Source organism: Uranotaenia lowii, chromosome 2, assembly GCF_029784155.1.
Source record: "Uranotaenia lowii strain MFRU-FL chromosome 2, ASM2978415v1, whole genome shotgun sequence".
NCBI lineage: Eukaryota > Metazoa > Arthropoda > Insecta > Diptera > Culicidae > Uranotaenia > Uranotaenia lowii.
The window spans coordinates 217,295,920-217,304,193 of NC_073692.1; positions in this window are offsets into that span (position 1 = coordinate 217,295,920).

The following is an 8,274-nucleotide window of genomic DNA, read 5'->3' on the forward strand; positions in this document are numbered from 1 at the left end:
TACTGTTTTATTTGTTTTGAAACAGTTATGAATGCTCTGTTCAAACCATAATAAAACAACAAACATAGAAGTTTGCTTCAAGCTTTCTTTTGCATGTTTTATAAACTTTGTGACAGTACTCGATCAAGATGTTAAAACAGGACACGCTCAGGTTAGATAGCACATATTTGAATGGGAATTCCCATTTTTATACATTTTTGATAACTTATGTTTGTTGGTTTTGAGTTAAAAAAAATATAAACTCTTTGAAAACTTCAAATTACCGGAATAGCTATGGATAGCACTACAAACTGGGAGAAGAAAACTGGTTTTAAAATATCAGCTGCCAAAAGTGCTTCAGTAATTTTCAGAAAACCTCGCTCAAGAAAACACTGCAACCAGAATACGTTAAATTTGAATGGAGTTGTCATGCCTCGAAAAACCAGCCATCGATGCTTGGGGGTTGTCTTAGATCAGCATTTCAAATTTCGCATGCATGTACAAGAAATCAAAGCTTCTTGTTAGCAACAAACAAAGTTTTTACGAAGCACTTCAATGACAAATTGGGGAGGAGATCGAAATACCCTTATCAAGTCATACAAAGTAACTATTCTAGAAAAAATGTTGTATGCTGCACCACTGTTATCAGACCTGGATATCAAAAATCTTAATGCGTTGGAAACGACACATAACTCAGGACTCCGACAGGTAATTGGTGCTTTTAGGACAAGTCCAATTGCCAGTCTTCACGCGGAGCTTGGTATCCCAAGCTTGAAAACTCTCATTGAACAAAGAACAGCAATGTTTGTAGCCCGCATATTTAGTTGCTATGAAGGAGCATGGCAACGAATTAGATGAAAGTAGTGAAATCTCAACTGATTTGTGGAGTAGCAGCTCATCAGAAGCAAGTGAAAGTTCCGGAGAATGTTGGGGTCAACAAGAACGCCAAAATGTAAATTCTATCCTTTCTAGTGGTACAGAATTTATGAATGATCTCCGGATTGCAGTGCCAGAAATGTCAATCTTTATAAGACCTGAAAGTTGTCCATGGAAACGTACAAAATACATATCGATAAAAGTTTGCACTTGCACATCAAAAAAGGAAAAAATTGTCAATGAAGTTCGACAACTTTTCACGCAGCTGAAAAATAATTCTTTAAGAATTCATAAAGCCGTATATACAGATGGCTCAAAACAGGATTCTAGATGTGGTTTCAGTGTAGTATGGGATCAAATTGTGATAAAAAAGCGAATAAACAACACTTGTAGTATATTCGCAGCGGAGGGCAGAGCGGAAGAAAGTGCACTCGAGTGGATTGGGGAACAAAATAGTGTAGGCGCGTATGTGATATGTACAGATTCGATGAGTGTTATAAATAGTCTAGAAAAATATAAAATCAAGTCTAAATGGAAAGACAAGATTCAGAGGATGTGCTATGAATACTCTAGAGCTGGTAATCAAGTTTGTTTCTGCTGGATCCCTAGTCATTCAGGAATAGTTGGCAATGAAAGAGCTGACCAGGAAGCGCGAAACGCATTGGAATTGCCCGAAGAACATCAGGGATTAGTTGAATATAAAGAATTCGTGAAAGTAATCAAAATGCAGGTAACTCTATAAATAGCAAGCTGAATGGCATAACACTTCGAACAACAAACTGCGAGAAATTAAGAATGTTGTTACTCCGTTCAAATCAGTATTCTCAGGAAATCGGCGAGAATCTGTTGTTCTTGCGCGACTTCGGATCGGACATACACTTTTGACACATCGATATCTACTGGACCGTACAGAGAGGCCTTTTTGTGAGAGGTGCAATGCAACCTACACTGTTAAACATATAATTGAAAATTGTGAAGTACTAAACCAAGATCGAATGGACATAGGAGTATCACCGAACCTAAGAGAAGCTTTGGCAGATGATAAGGATAGGGCGCTAAAAATGCTAGATTTTCTCAAAAGGGTAAGAATATTTGACAAAATTTAATATGTGTTAGTAATTAAGGCATATGAAGAAGAAAATAACCGGAAGTGGTATGAATATCTCTACAATATGAGTATTGAGTGAAAGAGCCAAAAAAGTAGGAAAAAAAGGTGTTGCTTGACGCCATCATTAATCCAAGATGGCTACTTCCCCTTTTATTTTCCAAGCTGTAAATTACTGAAAATATCATGAAACGTTACAATATAATTATAAAGTGAAAGTGATAAACGAGTAGAAGTCGAACTTCGTTGTCTGTCGCCATTTTAAATTCCAAGATGGCGGCTACCACTCAACTTCAAAATACTGCATAGGGTACGGACTCTTTTTTCATAGCTTCAATGAGAAATTCCAAATTTTTAGTTGTCACCCACTAAACTCTTCAAAACTTGTAAGCATATACATACCTAAATATAAAATTAAGATTTCATCCAGGACATATGAACACAAAAAAAGATCGTTTCCTAAAACTTTGAAATTTTGATTTTAGTTTCTATTTTCTCCTTTTGTCATGCGTTACCTTCCAAACTCCCTAGCCGAAAAAGGAGTAAGGATTAATTTATGACATTTCACGCCGTCTTAGAGGACTGATGCTGACATAACAGATCAGCTCAAACGTTGAACTGAGCCTTTCGAGCAACTTTTCAGAGTCACGAAAAGCGATGGCCAACAGAACCCACATCTCGAAGCGCCAACAGAAAGTCGCATTAATGACGTCAACTCGGAAGCGAATAATGAAACAGAAGCGACAATCAAAGACATAAAATCCAACAAAGCGCCTTGGATCGATTGCATCCTGGCTGAAATGCTGAAAACCGACCCTGTCTTGTCAGCAAAGTTGCCGAAATCACAGAAAAATCTGTAATTTCACAGAATTTTGAGCATATTTTCATCACAGAATTTTTGTCACAGAACACAGAATTTTGAAAAATTCACAGATTTCACAAAATTTCTAAATTTTGAATGGATTTCCAAAATTTTAATTTTTTGGCCAACATAAAATTGAGGTTTTTTATTTTGAAATAAAAAAAAGTTTGATAACATTGGTCATTTTAATTGATTTTACCCAAATTAAGTTAAAAGACCCATGAGATAGATTTCCAATGAAATTAAAGAAAATAGCATCACAGAAAACCATCACAGATTTTTTGGGTAAAATCACAGAAAGTCATAATTTTTTTCTCAAAATCACAGATTTTTTTTCGGCAACCTTGCTTGTCAGCACAAATATTGCACCGTTTTTCCGACGCTACACTCCGATGGCAACAAGCTGGATTCCGATCCGGATGATCATGCGTGGACTACATCACAACGCTACGAATAGTACTGGAACAAATCAACGAACACCAGGACTCCCTTCTACTGGTTTTTATTAACATAGTATTCCGTCTCACGGCATAGCTTGACGAACATAATTCCTAAAATTCACTAGGTCCATGGCAACCGTTCTCCAATTTCTCGGGCACCCCACGTTCGCCAGATCACGCTCCACTTGGTCTAACCACCTCGCTCGTTGCACCCCCGCTCGTCTTGTTCCTATCGGATTCGTAGCGAACGCCTGTTTTGCAGGACAGTCGTCCGGCATCCTCGCAACATGTCCCGCCCAGCGTATCCGGCCAGCTTTCACCACCTTCTGGATACTGGGTTCGCCGTAGAGTCGCGCGAGCTCGTGGTTCATGCTTCGCCTCCACATTCCGTTCTCCTGTACGCCGCCAAAGATGGTTCTTAACACTCGTCGCTCGAATACTCCGAGTGTACGCAGGTCCTCCTCGAGCAATATCCATGTCTCGTGCTCGTAGAGAACAACCGGTCTAATGAGCGTCATATACAGGACACACTTCGGTCGAGGGCTAAGTCTTCTCGACCGCAGTTGCTTGTGGAGTCCATAGTAGGCACGACTTCCGCTGATAATTCGCCTCCGGATCTCACGGCTGGTGTCATTGTCTGCGGTCACCAGTGAGCCGAGATAGACAAAGTCTTCGACTATCTCCAGCTCGTCGCCGTCGATCGTGACCTTGTTATTACTGGACAAGCGGGTTAGGTCGGTCTCGGATCCGCAGGCCAGCATGTACTTCGTCTCGGACGTATTAATCATCAACCCAATCCTTCCTGCTTCGCGTTTCAGTTTGCGGTAAATCTCCTCCACCGCCGCAGATGATCTGCCGACCATATCAATGTCATCGGCAAAGCAGATAAGTTGACTGGATCTGTTGAAAATCATGCCCCGCATTTCGCCCACCGCTCGTCGAATAACACCTTCTAGCGCCACGTTGAACATCATGCAGGATAGACCATCACCTTGTCGAAGCCCCCTGCGCGATTCGAATGAACTTGATAATTCACCCGAAATCCGCACACAGCACTGCGTTCCATCCATCGTCGCCTTGATCAGTCTGATCAGCTTCCCGGAAAAGCCGTTCTCGTCCATAATTTTCCATAGCTCGTTACGGTCGATCGTGTCGTATGCGGCTTTGAAGTCAATCAATAGATGGTGCGTAGGGACTTGGTGTTCCCGGCAGTTTTGGAGGATTTGCCGTAATGTGAATATCTGGTCCGTCGTAGACCGTCCCTCCATGAAGCCGGCCTGATGACTTCCCACGAATCTGTTTGCTTCTGGCGTTAGGCGGCGGGGTAGGATTCGGGACAACACTTTGTAGGCGGCATTGAGGACAGTGATCGCTCGGTAGTTCTCACAGTTCAATTTGTCGCCCTTCTTGTAGATGGGGCATATTACCCCCTCCTTCCACTCCTCCGGTAGCTGTTCTATGTCCCAGATCCGGACTATCAACCGGTGTAGGCAATCGGCCAACTTGTCCGATGTTGAACCCATTTTGATGAGTTCAGCTGCGATGCCATCCTTCCCAGCCGACTTGTTTCTATTCAGCCGGCGAATGGCTTCCTTAACTTCACTCATCGTTGGGAGTGGCTCCTCTACGTCGTTGGCTACGCCGGCGATGTACCTTCCCCCACCGTCTTGATCTCCTGCATGTGGGCCGTTCAGGTGTTCATCGAAGTGCTGCTTCCACCTTTTGGTCACCTCACGATTGTCCGTCAGGATACCCCCGTCCTTATCCCGGCACATTACGGCTTGCGGCACGAAGCCTTTGCGGGATTTGTTGAGTTTCTGATAGAACTTTCGTGTTTCTTGGGAACGATGCAGCTGCTCCAGCTCCTCGAGATTCTCCTCCTCCAGGCGGCGCTTTTTCTCCTGGAAAAGTCGGACTCGCTGCCTCTTCCGCTGTCGGTGATTTTCCACACATTTCTACTGGTGTTCGTTGATTTCGAAAAAAACATTTGATCAATTGAACCACGAAAACATCTGGGCTTGATTGCATTGGAGATGAAAGCTTAAAAACATCTGAAAAGCTTATATCTGATAAAAAAAAACCTAAATCTGAAAAATGAAAAATGTCGTGTCGAGTTGCATAGCTGGCGGGGCATGTGGTAGTGATGGTGATGGCGATATCTTATGACCTTATATCAGTTCAAGGATCACATGATGGCCAAATGCAAAATAGTGACTGCATACTGTAGCATCTAAAACCGACTGAACCCTTTCTCGAGAGGGTGGGCAGTGGATAACGCCAATAGGTAATAGTACCTACCTACTAAAAAATTCTTGCTTATGCTCCCATCAGAACCATTTTCCAACCCGCAAAACGAGGCTGAGGAAAAAATGTGGAAGGAAAAAGGCAAACCCCTGACTGCACAAACATCGGGATGAACCAAATTGCTCCGGGTTATATCCTACCTTTTCTTTGATTCAATAGGGCCAAACGTTGCTGTTCTGCTGCTGCTTGTTTCAACCCGGCCATTGTTATCCAGATGTGCCGAGGAGCTACTCGGAAGTAGATTCCGGAGAAAAAAAGGGACCACAGAGATGGGGAAATTCCGGAATTCTTCCAGCAATATTAGCTAGATTAAAATTGAGCTTATTTAACGCTGTCATCAGCATAACTAGAATGTGGATTCAATGGTTTAATCCCTTCTAAGTGCAGTGACTAATTAGACTGAATGGGTATAGTGTTACAATCATCATTATTACTTACTTGGGAGAAAATTCCTGTCAAAAGTTCGTTGGTTGCTAAACGTGGAGAAGATCACCTACATTCTAGTGTTTTAGAATGAGACTTTCTATAAAGGGTGGACAATTTTAGCGAACTCTTTAATAATTTAAACTTAAAGACTTCTACTATTCAAAAATCGAAAGTTAACTGTTAGTTAGTGAAAGATAGTTATGTTGGACGGGCGACGGAAAACCTTTTGAAATTGCATTGATACACACGTATGTCGTACTGAAGCGCGACAAGTCGCAGGGATTAAACGCCGAAAAAGAGACGAGAATAAACTCATTTGGAACTGCATGTTGTCGGAAGCATAGAGAGGGAACCCTGATTGTAAACAGTGGCTAATCCTCAAAGCGTATAAACAAACAAATAAACCATTCACTCAAATTTATGTATATTTAGCGGTACCTTTTCTCTTTCCTCCGCAATGGTCTACATAAGTCGGAGGAATTAAACACCCAACTTGAGTCGTCAAACTCGCAGCCGCCGGATTTGACTAAATACATCGGCGGGATCGTTTAAATAATAATACCGATGGCGGTGGGTGATTTTCGTCACAAATTAATTTGGGGAACACAGCTGGACCCGCTGAAGTTGTTGTTGGTTTAAAAAAAGATTCTACATTGCTGGTTGGTTGATATTAAATGGTACCTAAGGAGATGAGGGCAGAAAGGACACCTTAACCCTCCAAAGCTATTTGCAAAATATCCGTTTCGAGGAAATTCAACCTGTAGTTTGTTGTCGTTCCCGTGACCGGAAATGTTGGCCGATTTTGATGATATTTTATTCATTACTAGCTGATCCCGTACGAACTTCGTTGCGCGAGCAATTATAAAAATTTGATAAAATAAGATGATGTATTTGATGTAATACAAATAAGGGCGAACACCGAGCATATGAAGAGATCTCCTGAGTATTTCAGCAAAATGAAGTTAAACAGTCTACCACAACACCTGAAACTCATAAGAAATAGAGCCAGCTTCAAACGACAAGTTACAGTCTACCTGGGGACTAATTTTACTAACTTTCCAGTGTAAAGCTTGAGCTTGAGCTTGAGCTTGAGCTTGTTATCAACTACGGTCCACCTACGGCCCCTCCTGGCCAATGGCATATATGTGCACTCCGTGATTGGTTCGAAATAATCAACATTCCACAATGAACCAAGTGAAAGTTTGCTGGGAATAAGCAACACAATCTCACTGTATAGTTTTGAGAATTTCAGACTTTAATATGAACCAACAACGACGCCGGCCAAGTCCGTGTAGTCGATAAGAGAAAGGGAAGTGCAGCACACACACAAAATTTTCGGAGCTCCACTTAGCAAAAATTCGCTGTTACTTTTCGTTAGCAAAATTTTTTTTTTACTTTTGAGTTAGCAATAAGCTAAATTTGCTTGATTTAAGTAAAAACTAATTTTGTTGGCCGCTTTACTTTTGAATATCAGCCGCCTTTACCGCCAAAAAGAAAACAATAAGTTCGGTTACGGAAATTTGGTGCCAGCGGTGATTTTGGTGACCAAACGGACGACAACCAAGCGGATTTGTACTGGAATCAAACAGGTAAAGGCCAATCTAGACGCAAACAAACTTTTCGAGTTTTCATGTAAAATTTTCTATTTTTACCAGGTTGGCGCTCCCAGCGAAAACCCCAGCGAAAGCGCCAAAGCCGGGGATTCACCTAAGAGGATGCCAAGTTTTATAGTCTCCGCCAACTCTCCGAAAAAGGAACCTGATTCATGATGGTCGATGATGAAAACATCCGGAAACTAGCAGTCAACCTACCCAAATCCGGATTATCTCGGTACAGGCGCCGGAAGAAAGTAGTTATTGGAAAAGTTCGAAAAAGTGTTGTGAAACAAAGTGGAAATCCAGATAAAGTTTAAGAAAATAAATTAAAGTGAAATAATCAGTTTTTTTTATTTGAAATCTGATATCCTCCCTGCGTTTCAAAAGGAAAAATTATAAATTTTGTAAATAAAAAATTCTAGGCGGTCTTTTCCTTCGGATTTTGCTAGAAATTTGAGCAAAAATTTCGGCGGCTAACTTTTTTACTCGTTTGCTAAAATTTTAGTTAAAATTTTTTGCTAAATTGATTGCTAAGTTTCTAGCTGGTCAAATTTGAGCAAAATTTTGCTAATTTCCGGCCTCGAAAATTTTGTGTGCATGTGATGATTTGTTTTGCTGAGACCGGCTGTACGCCATCCCTCCTCAAATCTCACGCTGAGTGTTAAAGGGGTAAGGGTAATGTGGCAA